Consider the following 23,428-nt stretch of genomic DNA (forward strand, 5'->3'; position numbering starts at 1 on the left):
AAATAAACCAAACTTAAGGAAATTAAATTAAATGGAGTTTCTACTTTGAACTATGCCTAATAGATACCTATCTGCACCAGAAGGAAAATCGGAGTCCCGAAAAAATTTGCGAAAATAATAGTAATTTTTTTAAAATCAATGAACAAATATTATTAGTTCAAAAATAGTTTAAATAATATTTTCAAAATGTATTTAGTTTATTATCCTGTCAGTAAATTTATTAAAATGTTGAAATAATAATATTAGAAATGACAATAGCAACAAATATTATATAAATTAATATTGACTAGATTGAACAATAACTCAAATGAGCAATAACAATAAATAGTAAAAATAACTCGAATAAGTAATATTAATGAATAATAATAATAATCATTATTGAAAACAAAATAATTATAAAAATAAAAATTAATACATTACCAAAAAATACATTACCAAAAATATCAAAACCAAAAACCAACACCAAAAATCAAAGCAAATCCTCGGTACCAGTGGGTCAAAATATAGAGTCACTTAATTTTTAAATTAAATTTCGGGGGGAGTACCACTACGGCACATCACATCGACTCAAAATTTAAAATACGGACGTGACAGTGGCGTACCGGCGCCCCCACCTTTTCTATCAATTGGATTTTAGTTATTTGTTTATGTTTATAGTTTATATCTGAGAAATAACCAAAATGAATGCGATGAGCAACCCAAACTAATGAATTTGACAAATAAGAAGACAAGAAGAACAAAGAAAAGAAAACGATGATGGGTTTCATTCTAAATAACAGGGTTCCCAAAAGTAAAAAAATTGACATCCTCAAATTTAGAAATAATGAAAAGGAAAGTTAAATTAGATTGAATACATTGACAAGAGGTATCAAAATATCAATCAATATAAATCAATCATAAATTTGCAAAGATTAGCAAACTATGATCAAATTGAAATATTTTGTTTTTCAAGCAAAAATTGAAAATATTGATTTGCTGGATTGATTCTAACAAATATTATGTGAAATCGATATTTATTATAAATAACAAAATCAAATAGGCAAAATTAGAAACAGTTAATCAATTATTTGATGCAAAGAAATCAAATATGATGCAAAGAAATCAAATGTGATTTTTGAAGGCATGAAGAAATAATATTGAATGAAGTAATCGGAAATATCGGATAATATCGGAAAAGCTCTACTTTAAGGGTTTTTATTTAAAAATGAACCAATAATACAATTGAAACTTTAAATATTGTCTTGCTAATACAGTTTTACTATGGTAAAATTGAAATATATTTTTATGCAAAAATAGTCATCATTGAAATAAAATATATAATCATTGATCGAAATTAAACACATATCTATTACCTAATTGTATCAGAATTGAACAATAAGCAAAATTAGAAACGGACGAACAATAGATTGATGCAAAGAAAGCAAACGATAAAATATTTTTATTTCAAAATGATTAAAATAAATTGCAAAAGTGGCGGGAATAGCTCAATCAGTAGCATTCCCCACTCAAACGCCAGGGTACTCGGATCGAATCCTGGCAGAACTGAGGACTGACAGAATTGTCATTTGATTAACTGATAGAAATTAAGTACAATTTGAGTTTTTGATTTGAGATAGAATAGAATTTGATGTTGATGTTGATGCTTGTTAGAAGAAGAAGCAAGGTGAGAAGATAATGAATGAAGAATGAAGAAGTCAGTTGTAAAAAATTGGGTGGTATAAAATACTATATAAAGATAGTAGATGATATATTGAAGCAGGTATATGACATAATGAAGATAATATGATATAATATAAGATAGTACATATATAACATAAAAACAGATGTTGTCATAGGATCTAAATGCTCCATGTAAGCAAAGACTATAAATAAAATAAATAAATAAAAAAACCTAGGGCGATATTTGTGTATCCATTACCTCACTACTATCAGATATTCCACCAGGAAATAATAAAACATATTTTGATATTTATTTAAATCATTTGTTTTAAACTACAATCGCGTGTCAATCTCGTAACTGAAACGAATAGACAACTAAATTTACTCCAGGAAATAATAAAACTGCGAACTCTGACTCTCTCAATTTTGCATGGCTCGCATTTCGCCAAAGGTGATAAAAAAGCTTTCAGTTTGCATTTGCATTGAGAAAAGTGTGAAATTGAAAAGCGGAAAATATTAAGAATGAAAATAAATGCAGAGTTTACTGAGGTTATACAGTTTTGGGATTAAAACCAGTGGTATATGGCCTTTTGTCTTACGCAAAAGTTGAAAGTTTTGGAATATCCAGCTTCATGATTATTTAATTTAGTTATATGTTATGATATGAATATGACTATATTAGTACATATATAGTAAATAAGTGTTTAAAAACCAACTATAATTTAAAATTTGCCTTTGGTAATATTTTTATAAAACATTTGAATTGTGAAAAAAATATAAATGGTGTTCTTGGGCAATTGTTCAATTATTTGAGAATGCTTTGATTCTTTGAAAACTTTTGAAATCTTTCAAAACAATTGAATTTGCATTTTAAATGAATGCTTCAATTCTTAAAAAATCAATAAGTTTTGTGAGAATATAGAGAAAAATGAAACATTATTTTTTCTAAAAATGGAAAATGACAAGTATGTAAGCAAGAATCATCCAAGAATATGCTTAAAAAACGCTCACAAATATATAATTTGAAAATACTCATAAAAATGATAAAAAATGGCAATTGATAAAAAATGACAAAAGTATGAAGTAAAAGCAATATTATTAAGCAATTACCTAACGTTTCAAACAATTGAAAACATTTTTGATATTCTATTTGATTTTGAGAATGAATGTGCTTTTGTTTCTAATCAATTTCTCCAGTACAATATGCAAAAATATTAATAAAACATAATAAGAAATTCATAGAAATTTGCGAAAATTTAAAAACAAAATTGAAACATTAATTTTGGTGGAAAATGGCAAAAATGTGAAAACCAATCGTTCACACACTAAAGTAATGAATAAAAAAAATTAAGTAATAAAAACATACGCACTTTATAAAAATTATCAAAAATATAAATAGAAAATTGGAACATTAATTTGGGTGAAAGATTGCAAAAATGTGGAAACCAATCGTCCGCATACAAAAATAATGAACACATATGCTCTGAAAACGCTAATAAATACATTATTTAGAAATACTATAAAAAATGATAGGCAATTTGTAAAAATTAGCAAAAATATAAATGCAAACATTAATTTAGGTGAAAAATGGCAAAAATGTGAAAACCAATCGTTCACTCACTAAAATAATGTACAAACGTGCTCAGAAAATGCTAATAAATACATTATTTAAAAATGCTAATAAAAATGAAAAGAAATTTATAAAAATTAGCTAAAATAAAACTGTAACATTAATTTGGGTGGAAACGGTAAAATGTGAAAATCAATTGTCCACACACTAAAATAATGAACAAAATATGCTCAAAAAATTTTCACAAATACATTATTTAAAAATACTAAAAAAATGATAGGCAATTTAGAAAAATTAGCAAAAATATAAAATTAAAAATTGAAACATTAATTTGGGTGGAAAATGACAAAAATATGAAAACCAATTGTCCACACACAAAGATAATGCACAAATGTGCTGAGAAAACGCTAATAACAACACTATTTAAAAATACTAATAAGAAATGTTAGGCAATTTATAAATATGAGCAAAAATATAAATGCAAACATTAATTTGGTGGAAAATGGCAAAAAAGTGAAAACCAATCGTCCACTCACTAAAATAATGAAAAAAACGCTAATAAATGCATTATTTAAAATACTAATAAAAATGAAAAGAAATTTATAAAAATTAGCTAAAATATAAATATAAAATTGGAACATTAATTTGCACAATTTTTCGCACACTAAAATAATGAATAAGGAGCAACTATGCTCCAGAAACGCACACAAATACGTTAATTAAAAATATTAATAAAACATAATAGGAAATTTATAAAAATGATCGAAATTATAAAATGAAAACGAAATTATTGGGTATATGCATAACGATTCATAAAATCGAAAATCATTTTTGATAGTCCATTCAATTTTGTGAACGAGCGGGATATTGTTTCTAGTCAACTTGACTTACAAACATATTATTATTAACACTAAGCAAAAATGATAGGCACTTTATAAAAATTGGTATAATTAAAAAATTAAAAATTATAAATTTTTCATATTTTCTTTTGTGCAATTTTGTAGTCAAATTGACTAACACAAAATAAAAACTAAAACTGTCGCCAATATATTATATAAAAATAGTAATGGGAAATGATATAAAAATTATAAAAACTAACAAAATTATAAAACAATAAGCACTTCACCATAATGTGCGGAAATTGACAAAAATGTGGACACCAATCGCCTGCTAAATTAAATTGAATATCAAAAAATTTAGTTATTCACTGTCTGGATGTTCCATAACACTAATTATATATATATATATATATATATATATATATATATATATATATATATATATATATATCTACTAATGTATTATTATTAGATTAGAATGTTTTAGAACCGATCGAAAGTGAAATGTAACAGAGAAACTAGTTACAATGAAATGAATGAAACCATGAAGAAATAAAATAGTAATAATTCAAGTAAGTAAATGTAGAAATGTTAATAAAACCAATTGTTAAGAAATCAAATGAAATTCGAATGAATTAATATTTTAATTAAATGTTTGCACTTCACTGTTCACTGCACAACTGATACAGAATCAAGTTTACTGCTTGCGCTTTAACTAGAAGCCGCGGTATCGGAAAACGCTGGCCTAAGCGAAAATTTCTGAAAAAAGGACAGGGGTGCATTTGGAAAAAAATTGTTTTATTGACAAATCAATCGCGACTGTATAACATAAAGAAATCCCTAATATACAATCCTGTCCTGTCACAGTCTTGTCGCAGTAAATGCGAATCGCTGATTTTATGTTTTTGACGTTTCAAGCCATTCTGAATCGAATGAGACCAAATTTGAAAAGTGTGGGTATGAGTATTTGAACAAACTTTTTACCTTAAATCGACGTTCTCTGAAAAATGAATGAACCGATTTAAAAAAAAAGTGAAACTTTGAAATGATTCTTTTTTGGCGACATCGTGGTCTTATAGAACATTCTAAAATATTATGATCTTACGACAAGTAGTTTAATTTTAAAAATTCATCAAAGTTTGAAAAAATATTTTAGTCAAAATTTGTGTCAAAAGTTGCTTTTATGATGTGATAAGTAAATCAAGTCATTTGATTGATCAAGTCGATTACACCTATCGAAAAGTTTTTGCAACTTGCCTTAAGGCAAAATGAAAATGTAGTTGGAAATATGTTTTCAAGTAAAAATATCTCTTCCCAGGTATTGCTGCATCAAATTAAATGTCACCAGTATTAGGAAAGATTTAATAACCACCAGCTAACTTGTATTCCCTGATACACGTAAATAATGGATTCTAAAACAATAAGTATTAAAATTTAGTTACACAGTTATTTCCAAAGTTAATATGTTGAACAGTTTATTGCCAAAATAAAGTCTCGCTTTGATTAAAAACTAATCATAGGATTTTCAATGGATACCTTTCAACCAATTTTTCCCAATTTCAGATTGATTATGAAGTTATAAAATTCTCCATTGTTTTTATTAAGATTGCTATGATCTCTTATACCAAAAATTGGTGGACCAAAATTTTTACATTCTTTCGCTAATTCAAAAATTCTGAATGACGTGTTACGCCTAGAAACTTGAATTTAGCTTAAGGCAAAAAAGTACAGCGTTTTTTTTGACTAATAGTACTGCGAAAATTTAAATCCATATTGCATTTGCCCATATATCTCAACGTAAAAAAACTTCAGTATTTCATAGCAGAAGCAGAAGTAATCATAAAAGTATGTTCATAATATAATGAAAATTTATAATATGCCTGAATAAAGAAGATTTCAGCTTTAATATAATTATATCAAATAGAGATAGGCCAAACATTTTGATTAGCACTATAAAAGCCATGAAAACATTATAATTACAGCAGCTCGTAGGTTGTTAAGCTCGTCTTCTTAAGTTGTGATTGCTATTAAGTTCTTAAGAATCGGCGTTGTGGAATGCGAATTTATAATAGATTTATTTTTCATTACATTTTTTTAATAGAAATGCTATATTTTTTACTAGAAAACGTATATTTTCATTTAAATTTTCAAGTAGCAAAATACCATTTACGCCTAGATTATTTTTTCAGTTACCCCTTTGTCCATCAAAGAGTATCATCTATGGTAAAATAGAAGGACTGAAAAAAGCTGCCACATGATTTTCTGGAGAAAAAAATAGGGAATTAAAATCCTTAAGAAATTAAAAGTTTGAAAACTGAAATTTGCAAAATATGACTATAATAAAGAACTAAACCGTGTGATGACCTCAAACTATATATGTGGACTTGCCTTCGAGCACACCACCAATGATTAGAAAGATCTTTACAATATCAATTTTATTTATATAAAATGTCAATAAATATTTTTATCTTTTACTGAGATGTGGTAAGATATGGCATTGGTAAGAACGTGGATCGGCAACCATTGGTTCGAGCATAAAACCCACACCAGGCAGCTTGATATCAAGCAGTAGTGATGTCAAAATATCACTTGGTATTGGGGATTACTGAAATAATATGAAGTAACATTTAGAGACATTACTTTAAAATATATTGAAAATACCATTGAAAATATATCTAAATATTGAATTTAATTGATTTAAAAAATATGAAGATATTACTAAGTTACCACGTTTCATTTTTCAAAAACAGATACTTATTTGATAGCATATTTCATTAAATAATAATGATTTTTTTCCTCTATTTTCAAGTCCTTCCCTGTATGAAAATAATACATGCACATACACGATGACAATGTCCGAAGGATTTTAAACAAAGTCAGCTATCTGTAAGTCGCTCAGTGTGTAATTCTACACTTAACAAAAACCGAATGCTGATTAGCAAACATTTGAAAATTCTTATAACTTTTACTATTTTTTGGGGTCAATGAACAAAAATTCGATTTGGCACGTGCTGCAAAAACTGCAAAATTTTAACACAGAAATATAATATATTATACATTAATGTGCAAAAAATCATAAATTTTTTTTAGTATTTCAAAAGAAAGGAAAATCACAACATTTTTCTTGGACTAAACAAAAATATTATTATCGCAATTTCCCATATTTCTCAATCTAAAAATTTCAGTATTTCATAGCAAATGTGATCATGAAAATATACTTGAAATGAAATACAAATCTACAACATGTCTTCAAAAGCTTTTGTAAAAATGAGATTTGTTTTAAACGCTAATTTCAAATGTTTTCAAACAAAATTATTCGTCTTATTGCTTTCTTTAATTGCAATAGAGATTAAAATCTCATTTACAATCTCTGATACCACTTCTCAACCACATATCTTTTGAAAAGGCAGCCCAATGGTTGTCTTTTTTTTAATATTTTAATTAACTCACTGTAGCAATACTGAAAATTACTATTTTCTTCACTTAAAACATTTTGATTTTATTTTGAATTGGAAATCTGCATCACTACTTCTTGCTACCAAGTTGTCCAAAATTAGATTAAATTGGTGTGAGTTTGAACCCTGAGGTCTGTGACTAAGAAGCCAATCGTTATACTTCTAAAACTTCAGAATGGATTTAAAAAAAATAACAAAATTAAGTTGCACTTATTAAATGGTTTTTTATTGGATTTTATAATGACATACCAAAATCTTGACTGCATATGAGAGACTAAATAAAAATATTAATAGGAACTATTTAAATCAAAAAGTATATATGTTTTAAATCAGTGTATCCAAACGTTTGTATTATGACCAACAGGATTACAATTTAATAAATAGGAAATAACGTGCATATCATATATAGAATACTTGTTATTAATATAGTTAATTACAATAGATACTTAAGATAATTATATGTATTAAAATATGGAAAAAGCATATCTTGAACTCGGTGCATGTGGCATTGTGCCTTTACGCGTGCCGCATGAACTTCAAGTTTATATTTGTAAAAATAGTTATAATCATCAGAATTGTAGATTTAGCTATTTAGATAAACATTTTATATCATTATTTCGAGAATAAACTATTTGCTTTTTTCAGAAACTAATCAATGCGATTTCCAATTGATATTTTTCAAACAGACTCATATTAAATGTAATTATATCAATTATAATACACAAGCACGTGCTTGTCTGTTCTAAAAGCTCGGTCTATTATTCCTAATTTTATTGATTTTTTATAATGTTGGCTTTGATCTAAACTAATTTGTTAGAATATTGATTTAGATCATAAATATATGTTGAATTTCATAAAAAAATAATTTGTTAAGAAAACGGCCCATAGGTCTTTGCCAAAAACTATTCGGTACGATTCGCAAACGGTTCAGTACGATTCGCAAATATCTTTCGAATAGGTTTTAATTTTAAAAATTGGTTCAGGATATTTTGTAAAATCTTGGATAAAAAATTGTGTAATTTTTTGCTAATCCAAAAGAAACGGCTCGGCCAACAATTCATACACTTATCAAAATCCCTCCTTGAAGAGTACCATAAACTTTCTAAAATGGTTTCGTTTGTTTCTGAGAAAATTTCGAAGATATTTAAATTTTGGCTCATAACATCACAAAACAAACTTCACATTCTTTCAAACTTTGATGAACTGTTAAAATTGAACCACTTGTCTTAGAGCCGTAATATTGCAGTGTGATCTTTAAGACCAGGGTCTTCATTATCAAACAAGTTTCATCAAAATCGTCGGAGAGAAAAACTTCAAACATTAATTACGAAGAAACGGTCCGAATGATCTGTATCACAAACAATTAAGCATCCAATATTTCCATCCAATATTTTTCAAAGAGCTTTTGATTTTTTAAAATCTATTCCGGATTTCAAGTTAAAAAGTGGACGTATAATTTCATACTTTTCTGCTAATTATAAAAAACGGCTTGGCCGGCCCTTGCTAAAAACTGGCAAGCGCCAGTCCTGGTGGAGCTGCATCGAATGAGTTAAAGTTTTAAAACCGGTGCAGCAGTTTTTGGAAAAGCTACGATAAAGAACGGAAAAATAATCTTACATACACATGTACACATAGTTTTCCCAAATTTGGTATGAAATACTTCAAAATTACTTGAAACGTTGTGAAAACATAAAATTAGTAAATCGGATTTTCTGGCAAAACATAAATTTCTGCTTCGGGAAGTTAAAAAATAAACTAAACTTATTCATTATACATATAGAGTACTTAAGAATCAAAACTTAAGAATCAAATTGTATTGGAGCTTAAAATTTTTACAAATTTTAAATGAAGCATTGGAAAAAACTAATTTATGAGGTGACTTGCCACTATATTAAGTGTTTAAATTATTTTAATACTTAATTATAAACTTCAAAACTATAAATAATTTCCAACATAGAATACAAAATAACACTTTACCCGTTGTAACATAATCGTTTCAAAGAGTCATATATTCATAGTACAATGATGTCACATTAATATCAGTCTCATATTAATTGTTCTCACGGGAAAATCGCTATTAAATATCTTAAGAAATGTTATTAATAATTAATAATAACAAAAATAATTAATAAACTTTCGAAAATTTATCACTAGGAAATACTGTTGATTGGATTCTACATTTATGTAATACATGTGTGTAGAAATTTTGTAGAAGAAAATGATAGATGGTATGAAACTAATTGGGTTTTATAAACAAAAACTTACGATTAATAATTTTATTAATTAGTGGCGTAGCGTAATGAAGGAAATTTGTGTTTCATAAACTAGTTTTTTTATTTAGAATTGTTGTTATAACTGGTAATAAACTTTAGCTAAAAGAGCTTATAAACTTATTATAATAAAAATATTAAAAAAACATGTTATTTTTGAAACCATACGTATGATTATATTATTTGAAGAATTGAAAATGTTTAAAAATTTGAGACAAATAATCAACAGTAATGAATAATGGGTACGGGTGTGCAACTTTTTTTCTTGATCGGCCATATTTTTTTAAAAAAAGGTACCAAGAATTTGTTGTAAAAGCTCTTTTTTTATATTAAACTTTATTTTTGTTTTCTCTTTCGTAAAATTAAGTTAGTTAAATTTAGTTAGTTAAATTTTTGTTTATTTGTTCAATCTTCAGCTGAAAAGACAAAAAATACATGTTACAACTGTATCTCAAAATTTGTCACAACCGTACTCAACGCACACTTTTGAGAAAAAAATTATTATGACTGAGGTAAATTATCTGTAAGCAAAAACTAATTGCTGGGAAATAACTACTAATGTTCAACTTACAGCAAAATAAGAAAAAAAAGTAATCTATTTGTGTAGAAATAAGCAATACGGCCTACAGATCATATTAATATAAGACAATGACTGAAATCAATAATGGGAACTTGTTCGAAAATGCATACTTCATCTTTCTCCCTTTGGACCCTATCTCAAAATCAGTAAAGTTAGGCTTTTATAATAACTGTCACTACTGTACCCTGGCATAACCGTACTCAGTCTCCCCTACTATTAAAAATATTGATCAAAAATTCAAATGAACAAATATTATTTAAATAAAAAAATATAATGTATAAATTAAAATTTGATATCCACATGAGAGTAGTAAGAAACATTAAATAGCTGTATAGGAAATAACTGATCTGATTCATTTTGCATAAATTTCAATTAATTTGTAAAGATTCGATAAAAAAAAATAGCTTTATTTGATTCTAATTAGTTAATTGATTATTAATTGCTACTTTCTATGAGTCTGTCTAAAAAACTACGAACTAATATATATCTTCCAAATTTAACAATTTGTTTATCGAAAAAATTCTACATAATTTCTACCTTATGGAACAAAACGTTATTGCTTTCGCCAGAAAATCAAACTTGCTATTTTTATAATTTCTCTACGTTTCAAGCCATTTTGAATTTTCCAAAATTGCAAAAAGTATGTGGGTGTATATGAGAGCCAAAATTAACTTTTTGTCGACGTTTTCCTAATAAAACGGCTGACCCGATTTCAATATTTTAAAAGCTACTCTAAAAAAATCCATAAGGACTCGCTTTCATCAATTTTCCGAGACCGGCAAACCGTTTCTTCAGAATTGATAGAAAATGGAAATAATGAAAATATGAAAATGGATAGAATATTTTTCTCTACATTTTTGAAAAAAAAAAATCTGTAGCAAATATGAAAATTTAAAAAGCGTTCGAAAGATATCATCTAGGAATCGTGGTGATTAGGTTTCGCCAGAGATCAGCCAGGCCGTTTCTTCATAACTAAATGTTACAAAAAGATGTATAGATATTTTATTAACCTTAACATGGCGATAGAATTCATAGACTAATATTATAGGCCTATCGAAAGAAATTGAATAAATTTATTTTATTAAAATTTGGAATTATGGCTTACGCATTAATTTAGGACATACAAGTGTGAGTTTGTAATTAATACAATTATGTACAAATATTAATTTTTAGGAAATTCTATTAAAAACTGCATTGATAAATTGCTAGTAAAAGCAAAAACTTTATTTTCAAAAGAAACAGTAAAAATTTAATATAAATATCAAAATCCTAATTATTATTTATTGTCTAGATCTAGATTTTATCCACTTATTGAGAAGTTTAAGCAACTTGCCAAGCTAAAAATCACTTACACCTAGTTCATTTTATCCAACATGTTTATCTATGTGCGTTTGTGCTAACAGTAAGATTAATATTATTAGCTAAATATTAGACTAAATGAACATTGCTAAATTTATTTTACCAAACTTTACAAATATTGATGGTATAAGCAAACGAGATTTTTATACTAGATAATTCATATAATTAAATACATGAAAATTTTCAAAAATTCAGTATTTAGCAAAAGTAGTTCGATAGCAAAAATATGAAGAAACATTCTTCAAAAATGAAAGATTTTTGTTATTATCTAGAGTAGACAAACCTTTAATACATTTAATATTCTATTTTTTAAACAAATAAAACTATATCAGTATCATTTATCACACTTTTTTCAATAGCAAGGTTTAAATTCGATTGCAGTGGGTGTTTTATTGAATAGCCATTAAAATTATTCATGAAGTATATCTGATAATAAAATTGGCTGTTAATTATATGCCAAGGTCGATCTGATCTCGTATCAATCAAATATTGGCATCGAACAAACAAATATCTATTTAATATTGTTAGAAACCAGAACTAAAATATATTGGTGAAAAAAGTACGCTATGTAGTAAAAAATTAACATTCAAAGGTTTAAAAAAAAGATTTCTTAGATTTATTTTCAAACGTTTCAACATATGATTTTATGTCATCTTTAGTGTTGGCAGATAGTTCTTCGTTAGGTTCACACAAATCAATATAATTGTTGGTTATATTAATTTCAGTTTATATTTTGTTTAAATTAAATATATAACTAGTCGTGTATGGCATAGTGCTGGAACTTTCAGCACCAAAAATTAAATTTTTCAAAAAAGATTTAATTTTTTTTCAATCCAGGTATAATTTGATTTTTGAGAATTTTGAAATTTTTGAAATTTTTTTTTTATATTTTGAAATAATTTGGAAATTTTGAACATGTTTCCAAAGCAATCGAGCTGCTTAAGCTGCTTCGAAACGAAATATCAAAGCGCGTAAGCGCTTCTCCGCAGTCAAACGGATGAACAATGTTACGGAACTCATAGATATGTAAACAAAATTTATACTTATTATTAAAATCTCTATAAAATATTTGATAATTTGATGTACATATATCTAATGATCATTTGTTGACCGCCAAATGGCTTTTATTTTACTTTTTTACCCGATCTCCGAAACCGGTAGACCTGCCTTCCCAAAAAATTAACTAGTTCTTCATTTTATCGGACGCTCCGTTCTATTAAAAACTGAATTCCCATTTTTGGAATTTTTTGCCCTGTATCTTCGAAATGTCTGGGCCTGCTTTGTCGAAAATCTAATCAGCAAATCTCCTTATCAATAGAAATCATTCAAATCACTTGAATCGTGTTCCCGAAGTCGTCGACAAAAATTTGTATCCGAACACACACACACACATACGTACATTTTTTTGAAGTTATGCCAAAGTACTCAGAAATCTTTGAAACGTAAAGATATATAAAATGTTTCATTTTCGATTTTTTTGCTATTACTATAACTAACTATAACTACGGGAAGTTAATAAATAAATATGATCATTATACCATTCTCTAGTATATTGTGGTTGTTTTTGGGTTTGATCCACTGAAAAAGCGTCAAATTAATACTCAAAACATGTGAATGATTTATAAAAAACGATTTATCAAAAAATTAATACTTTTTAAAACATTACTTAGTTTATAACATGTCTATAAGAAAAAGTTTATATGTTTGCCAGAAAATCTGACTTGCTAAATTGTATGTTTCTTCGACATTCTAAATAATTAGAGACAATTTCTCCAAACCGGCTGCACCCATTCCAAAATTTAAGTAACATTTGATGTGACTTGAAAAGGACTTAAGTTGATTTCTATTTGCGGCAAGAAAACGATATTAACGAACGGCCAAGCCATTTCTTTACTATTAGCAGAAAATTGCAGAATTTTTCGTCTACGTTTCAGCCAAAAATCCTGAACCAATTTTAATTAAATTGTTCGAAAGATTTTAGTTGAGAATCACGCTGATTGGTTTTTATTTAAAAATATTTTTCTAATCACACATACCGGAAAGTTCAACTTGCCTTAAGGCAAAATGTTATTTACACCTAGTTTACATACCGTACATATAAGTACATATCAAAATAAATATATAAACAGTTTTCATTTTAATGTCATTTTTTTCAAAGTCAGCAAAGTTTTAAAATCAATACAGATAATTGATCTATTTATATAATATGATTCACCAATTTCCATTACCATCCCCACACTTTGAGAATCTTCTACAAAAGACAAATGATGTCGAGTCAGAATCTAATAAGAATCGGCAACTGTGTGTTAATTTTTCATGAACAGAGAATATGCAAATGAATTTTTTTCTATGAATCGCATTTTGAAACGAACTGGTTTGTAGGTTTTTAAAAGCATTGACATATTGCCCAAGATCACAATATGAAGAACAATGATAATTTATGCGAAAATACTACAAACTGGATGAACATATGCCATTTTTGGTAATGGAATAATGCTCCAGTTTGGCGACCCACGCCAATAAATCTTCGACTTCCTGCTGAACTGAATGAAGTAGGTTCAAATAGTAACTAGTGGTGTATGGAGAATTGTTAGATTTTTTCGATTTCTAACCACATCAGATAAAATGTGGTTCGTGGCGCAGTAATTAAACGTTTGGACTTGCGATCACAAAGTTTTTGGTCCAAAACCTGCGGTAAGCGCAATTTGGTATCATACCGAGAAAATAAAAAATCAGTCCAAAAACGATCACGATTTAATCACATTATATTATTATTTAGTGATGCAAGGCATCATACCTTGAGGGATATTGCTGGAACTTCCGTACTGAAAATTGAAGTTTTTAAAACAGCTTTAAAATTTTATGAAAATTTTTTGAGAAGAATTGACTTTTTTCCATTTTTTTTCATAACTTTACGAATTCGAACTTTTTTTCAAAGCAATCACGCCGCGTCCGTTAGCTGTGTAGAGTCAAAATATCGAAACGCGTAAGCGCTGCGTAGCAGTTTAATGGATAAATATTGGTGCGGAACCCATATAAATGTAAACAAAATTTGTACATATTATTAAAAGCCAATTTTCTATATTCAATAATATTTTCAATAATATTAAAATCACTATAAAATACCTGACAATTTGATGTGCATATGTCTAATGATCTCTTTTTACAGCCAAATGGCATATTTTTTATTTTTTATTTTTTATTGGTTCTCCTATTTGCCCCGTATCTTTGAAACTGCTGAAACTGCCTCAGCTCAGAAACTAATCAGCATCTCTCCTTATCAATGTGTATCGAATGCTTTTTGAATCATGCAAATCGGTTGTCTGTGTTCTCGAAATCGTCGACGAACAATTGTATCCGCACATACATACACACACATACATACATTATTTTTAACTTCCTGCAAGGTAAGTTATTGTAATCGTCCAAAAATCGAAACTGAAAATTATTTGGTTTCTTCACGTTTTGAAGGTTTCTGAACATTTCGGCATACCTCAGAAAAAATGGGAGTGTGTGTATGTATGTATGTATGCATACAATTTTTCGTCCACAATTACGGGCGCACGGATCAACCAATTTGAATGGTTCAAAAAACATTCGATTCCTATTGATAGGGAAATGTGCTGATTAGTTTTTCACAAATGCAGGCCCAGCCGTTTCGAAGATACGGAGCAAAGAATGCAGAATATAAAAATCGAGTTTTTGAGAGCTCGAAGCATCGGATTGGAATGATCCAAAAAACATTCAATTCATAATAACGGGGAGAAATGGTAATTAGTTTTTGGCAAAGGCAGGTCCAGCGGATTCGAAGATACACAGCTAAATGTGCAAAAAATGGCAGTTTTTGAGAGAACTAAGCGTCCGATTTGAATGATTCAAAAAACTTTCTGCTTATTTTAACAAAATAATTGCTTCTGGGAAAAAAATTTTGTTCCATTTTTTTTTTTAAAAAATTTTTTGGAATATCGAAAATAATTCAGATTTTAATTGTAATTCTGACTTAAGTTCTAATATACTTTAAACAAATATTCAGTTTAAATAATTCTTATAAATATTAGACAATATTACAGTATTTATTTATAATCATATATTTGAAAACATTTAATATTTCACGAACATTTCGTTACGGTACTGGATGTTCCAGCAATTTGCCTTAAGGCACAATGCCATACACGCAACTAGTTTTCTTATGCATGCCATTGTTTTTTACATTTGTGAATTACAATCTGTCATTATAAACAACATTCAGTAATATGCATGCCAAAATGTTCAAAAACCATTGAAACGTAAAGATATGAAAATATTTTCATTTTGCGATTACTATAACTTACCCTACAGAAAGTTAAAAACTCTATTTCTTATGCATAGTTTTTTTTTAATTTAAAAAATGTGTTCTCTATCAGCATATTACTTATTGATTTAAATAGATTGGAATATAAAAAAGTGAATAGAATTATAACCATTATGATAAAATTAATGTAATATACAATGTCGAATAGAAAACTATATGAAAGAAATATGTGATGATAAATGGTATAAAAAGGCACATAAATAAAATACACAAAAAAATAGAATAATTTGTTTTTTCAAAATTTTAAAAACTTTAAAAACCCTTATTCGAATATTTTCGTATGATCGACTTATTAAAATTTAGAAACACTTAAATCTTTTGAAATTTAATTCTAATTTATTACACATAATATTACTTTCACAGCAAAAAATTCGCAAAAGAAAATTGTATTTGTGAAAAAACAAGTCTAGTAGGCAACAATAATAACAGAAAAAGAAACCAGGATTTGTGGTATCATATTCTACTAATATTGCTGATCAATATTTCTGGATTCTATTGTATAGTTGTATGTTTGTCGCTCTTTATACACTCAAAAACTTCGTCTAATCTTGATAAAAATGTCTCTACTTTGTGAATTATTAATATTTTTTTTATAATAATTCACTCTTCAATAAAAATTACCTTACAAGTAAATTCAATCTAGCCTCCTGATAGAAAATCGGTTTTTGTCTTGGTTTTTCGATTCAAATGAATACAAAAGTGGTCCAGTTCGATATTTACCTGTAACAAAGAAAAAAACAAGAGTTAATTAACAAATATTTTCAAATTTACAGTTTTTATAAGATATATTAAAATACTTGATTGTGGGCACCAAGGACATTTTTATTTTTATATATTAAAATTTTTGCAACTTATTGAAATTTTTTATTTATAGTAGATTTCTCTTACTGCCGTCATTAATTATTTTCATTTTCAATTTTTATTATACGTCTTCTTGGAATTATACTGTTGAGAAAACGGTCAATTCATAAAGTAAGTACTACAAACAATAATGACAAGATGAATTTTTTGTAAAAAAAAATATGGCCAAGGTATATAGTATGGTTGCCTAGCATAAATAAATTATTTGCTCATTTAGTGTCTTTGAAAAAATCAAAATTTTAGACTGTAAAAAAGATGAAATATGTGAACCAAAGCAGTAGCAAAAAAATATCATTAAGTTTTTTTGAATACAATTATGATGTGATTTTAGATATTTGTGAAACCTCAATGTGGATAAGATAATCGAGAAAAATACCAAAAATACGTTTCAAAACCTTCTGAACGTTTTTGCATACCATAGAAAAAAATGATGTGTGTATAAAACATGTGTATGTGTACGATAAAATTCGTATGTGCAGATAAAATTTTTCGTCGATGATTTTCGATCACCGATTTCGAGAACACGGATCAACCGATTTGAATAATTCAAAAAACATTTTACTTGTATTAACTAATTGAAAAACTAATTAAATTTTTGGAAAGGCAGGTCTAACGATTTCGGAGATCCAATGGAAAAAGTAAAACAAAACGCCATTTGGCGGTATCATATTTTATACAGATTCCAATGAAAAGTACAAATTTTGTTTACATTTTTATTTTGTTGATATTTTGTCTCTAAAATAGCTACGGAGAGCGATAGCCTTGAATAAAAATTCAAAATTTTCAAAAAAATATAAGATATAAAAAATTCAAATTATTCAAAAAAAGTCGATTTTTTTCAAAAATTTCACTATTCTCAACAATCTAATTTTTCAAAGTATTCAAAAACTTTTAAACAGTACGGGACTAGTTTACTATTTATTTACATTATTCAATGGAGGAAATGAATGATGTCTATATAAGGAATGAATCTTAATAGATGGTCTACTATTTTATTAAATCCATTATTTTTGGCTATAAATCGTGAAGATTGCTAATAAACCTGCAATGCTCAATCTTAATGATGATTCGGTACAATTTTATAGTTTAGCTGCGATTTAATTCCGATCCACGTGTATCGTTTAATTTCCGCTGAATGTCGGTGTCGGGTTTTAGGTTTATGGCTCAGTTTTATATACTCACGTCGAATATGCTCTAAATTGGATAGCATTCGAGGATTTTTTTTACGATTTTGCAAAAATTATCTAGAACCATAAGTATACACACATACAAACTTACACACATCCATAATTATACAGCATTAAAAATAACTAGCGATGAATGGCAACGTCTTAATACAAATTGCTAATTTATAATAAAGTCATATACATTATTTATAAATGTACCTAGAAAGTAAAAAAAAACTTGCATGTTTCTAAAGATTTATAAAAAAATCAATATCGAGTAAATAAGGGGTCCATGGCTAAGCCCAAGGGTTCCACGTCCCAAAATAATTTGAGAACCTATGAATATGAAGGTTAATAATAATCAATAAATTTTACTGATATTTTACTATTTTATAACCGTGCTTAAATAAAATTTTAATTTATGTTTATTACTAAATATAATAAGAATATTAAATGTTATTGCAAATATGGAATATTTTAATGTATGACCAAAACATATCAATTGCGTTATTGCTTCTAATTCCATATAAGATTCAAATAACATAATTAATAAATATAAAATTAGATAACATGATTATGAGTGCTAATATTACTTAATTTTGTTCACTTTTTTATTTAGTCGGATAATATGAAAGATACCTTTGATGTTGTAATAATACTGTTACTACCTAATGAGGACTGAATAATTACTTGAAATTATTATTAATTAACAAAATTTAAAAAAATGCAGAAATTAAATAGTACACTGAGTATTAGGTGGTGTATTTACACTTAAGAAATGATTCTAAATGAAAAACATCTGGATATTTACAAATTCATATTCGAAATAAAATGAAAGTTTATGAAAATGTACCAGAAGAAATATATATATATATATATATATATATATAAATATATATATATATATATATATACTTATACTATTAAATGTATTCTGTATCTGTCATTTGCACATACCATAATTTCCTTATTGCTTATTAGTTATTCCAATTGGCACAAAAACTATTTCTTGAAACACCGCAATTTCGAAATCATGTACTTATATATATATATATATATATATATATATATATATTATAATGAACTATTTAGAAGTCAATTATTACAAAGTCGTACGAGCCTCGTACTATATTTTACCACGTGTAAATACTATATCATTAAATGATTGGCTAGTTTCTCATTACAGTTTTTAATTATAATAATGTAATATATATTAAATAAATAAATGAATTAATATATATATATATATATATATATATATATATATATACAGGGTAACGCGAGGCACAAAAGTCAATCTTGACTTTGAGCAATTATAATGTGAAAACCAAAACAGTTATATATCATAACAACCCCATTAAGCCCCATTTACCCCATAAGCGGGGTAAATTGGAACGGCCAGAGAGAAAACAGGTCTAATGTTTTATTTTAATTTTAAAGGATTTTTACAAAATAATAGCTACATTATTTAACCAAAGCTATATATACATTTCATAGATGCATTTTTTACATAGGTATCACTGTAATTAACCTTGATCTGGTATTTGCCCGAAATATTCATAAGCGGAGTTGGAATAACTATTTATATAATTGTTCTCTTATAAAATTGCATATTTTAACTTAATTTGCTTTTTCATTTCGTATTTAAACGCTTATATTAAATTCAGCGTAGGTAAAATGTAATTCCAGGACCGTTAGTGCGAAAAATACAAAAAGATTTTTCTAAATATAATCAGTTTGCTGATAATATAATTTTGACAAATGACGGTTATTATGCAATTTTTATTTAAATGCTTAAATATTATTGCCAAGAAGCAATTAAAACATTATTGAATTAATTAGTACAAAAACAATAACTTACTTAAGTTTATTCTAAAAATTTAGCACAACTGATTATACATAATTTTTTTACTTTATATTATTTCTCACAATTTCACTATAATTTTTACTCATGAATGATTTATTTTAGAGATTTTAGGATTTTACAAATCAGTTCTTATAATTGAAATGAAAATTTTTGCATATCTTTACGATTCAGAGGTTTCTGAACAATTTGGCTACCACAGAAAAAAATTATGTGTTTATGTGTGCTCTGCGTGGATATAATTTTTCGTCTACGATTTTCATCTCTGGTACATGGGCCTGTCTTTGCCAAAAACTAATTAGCACAGCATAAATCGAATGTTTTTGGCAAAGACAGGCCCAGCGGTTTCGGAGATACGGTGCAAAGAGTGCCAAAAATAGAAATCGAGTTTTTGAAAGAGCGGAGCATCCGATTTGAATGATTCAGAAAACATTTAATTCGTAATGATGTGGAAAAGTGGTGATTAGTTTCGGGAAAAGACAGGTCTAGCCGTTTTAGAGATAAGGAGCAAATAATGCAGAAAATGCCAGTTTTTGAAAGAACAAATCATCCGATTTGAATGATTCAAAAGACCTTTTGCTTATATTGACGAAACGCTTGTGTTTGGCAAAAGCAAAAAAAACATTCATTAATTTTATTTATTTCCAAAAAAAATTTTTTTTAATATAGAAAATAATTCTGATTTTAATTTTAATTCTAGCTAAAGTTCTAAAGCTCAAGCTTATATACTTGATATATCACTTATAATAATATATTTGAAAACATTCAATATTCTTGGAATATTTCATTATGGTACGGGAAGTTTGTAATTCCAGCAATTTGCCTTAAGGCACGATGCCATACACCACTAGTTATTATTTTCTTTCAGTATATAGGCACATGTCAAATTTGCTTGTCAGTAAAAGCTACTTTAGAGTTTTATCTAAAGCATTTTTGATACGCTGCTGTCCATAATTATTAACATTTTAATTCTCCATTTACAACTTTGAAAAAAGCGTGAAACAAATTTTCATAACAAAATCTTCTTATATTTATCTTCAAAGTTGTCCCAAAGGGTGTGAACCATGACTAAAGAAATACAGATTTCCATTTGTTTAAATACAAGAATGAAAATCATCAGTAACAGACGGAAGTAGTTAAAATATCACAATTCATCCTAACCTCCTCTATTATCCACAAATTTCACGCAAATCGATTCAACATTGTCACATTTGACAATTCATCATATGCACATTAGGACGATTTCCCGTCAAATGTTGGAACTAATTTCGAATATTATATATGTTTTATGTCTCCATGATATAACATTATAAATAATGATGATAGACAATAAAATTTATGCAATAACTGGATGGATAGATATGAATAAAATAAGTGGTTGATTTTGCAATTGACGTGGATGCGGAAGAATTTCTTCTGAGCTTTAATTAACTTCGGTTAATCAAGCACAAGAAATATTTCCTAAGTTTCGTCATTTGATCAACGAATCGTCAAAGTATTTGCTAATTTCCACTGGGAAAAGTTGCTAAAATCACGAGAAAAAACATTTTTTTTATATGACGCAAAACCTTTTGAAGTATTGATCAGTTTGGCATACCTTAGGAGAAATAGATTTTTATTTGTCCAGGTTTGAGCATGTATGCAATTTAAATTGACGAAGTTATGTCGAAAACAATAAATATGATGCCCCATTGGATATTAAAAAGGTGAATGCTGCTACTTTAGAATTATAGTTAAAAATTAGTCCACATTTTCGGGCGCACAGATCAACCGATTTAAATGGTTAAAAAAACATTCGATTGCTAATGGCAAGGAGATGTGCTGTTTATTTTTTGGCAAAAGTCGGTTCAGCCGTTTTGAAGTTACGGAGCAAAGAGTGCAGCAAATAGAAATCGAGGTTTTGAGAGAACGGAACATCGAACGATCCAAAAAACATTCAATTCGTAATGATAGCGAGAAATAGTGATTAGTTGTGGCAAAGGCAGTTCGAGCCGTCTCGGAGATAAGGAGCAAAATGGGTAAAAAATGGCAGTTTTTGGAGGAATAAGCATCCGATTTGAATGATTCAAAAAACTTTCTGCTTGTGTTGGCAAAACGATTGTTTTTTTGAAAAAAAAAAAAAAATCACGTTTTCAAAATTATCATTAGATATGGCAAGTTCCAGCAATTTGCCTCAAGGCACTAGTTTTAAGTTTTAAACCTATCGCAAAAAAATCTATTAATTATTTAGTGAGATGTCATACTGATAGAGAAAAAAAGAGAAAAATATATCTAAATGACAAAAATGAAAGAAATTCATAAAAAGAAGTATATGAAAACATCTATGGAATATTTTTAACTTCCCCGAGGGTAAGTTATTGTAATGGGCCGAAAATCGAAATTGAAAATTTTTACATTTCTCGATGTTTTGAAGGTTTTGAACATTTTGTCATACCTCAGAAAAAATGGATGTGTGTGTGTATGCATGTATGGATACAAATTTCCAGGCACGTTTTCGAGCACACGGATCAACCGATTTGAATGTTTCAAAAAACATTCGATTCCTGTCGATAGGGAGAAGAGCTGATTAGTTTTTGGCAAAGGCAGGTCCAACCGTTTCGAAGATACGGAGCAAAGAGTGCAGAAAATAAGTTTTTGAGTGAACGGAGCATCCGATTTGAATGATCTAAAAAACATTCAATTAGTAATGATTGGGAGAAGTGATTATTAGTTTTTGGCAATGGCAGGCCCAGCCATTTCGAAGATACAGAGCTAAATGTGCAAAAAATGGCAGTTTTTGAGAGAACTAAGCGTCCAATTTAAATGATTCAAAGAACTTTCAGCTTGTTTTAACAAAATAATTGATTATGGAAAAAAAATTGTATCATTTTTTTTTCTTTTTTTTTAGTTTTTTTTGTATATCGAAAATAATTCAGATTTTATTTTTATTTCTGACTAAAATTCTAATATACTTTGAACAGATAATTTTAACTTTGCAATTCGGTTTATATAATTCTTATAAATATTAGACAATGTTACAATATTTATGATAATCTATTTGAAAACATTCTGTATTCTTCGTACATTTCGTTACGGTACGGAAAGTTCCAGCAATTTGCCTTAAGGCACGATGCCATACACCCCACTAGTTTTACTTTTTGGTGAAGGTAAATGCAGACATGACAAGAAAGTGCAACTAAAAGTGAGACTTTTACACGTGCTTATCAAATTATGAGATTTTTTGAAAAATTTCGAAGTTTAAAAGACTTATATTTTCTCCTAAGTTTTGATCATGTATAACCAAGAATCAAGGAAGGTCAGCAGAATTTCTAAAAGAACTATTTGACGCTTTCGAAGGTGAAGTAATAAAGAAGAATTTTAGAACCCAGAAGACTAAGAAGTCTACTGAATCCAATACTGAGTGAATTATAAAACTGTGTTAGATCTTTTTTCTTTATATTTCCAAAAAATGCGT

This window comes from Ctenocephalides felis, unplaced genomic scaffold, assembly GCF_003426905.1.
Source record: "Ctenocephalides felis isolate EL2017-DRISC unplaced genomic scaffold, ASM342690v1 CF-g0.4_SCAFFOLD_00845, whole genome shotgun sequence".
Classification (NCBI taxonomy): Eukaryota; Metazoa; Arthropoda; class Insecta; order Siphonaptera; family Pulicidae; genus Ctenocephalides; species Ctenocephalides felis.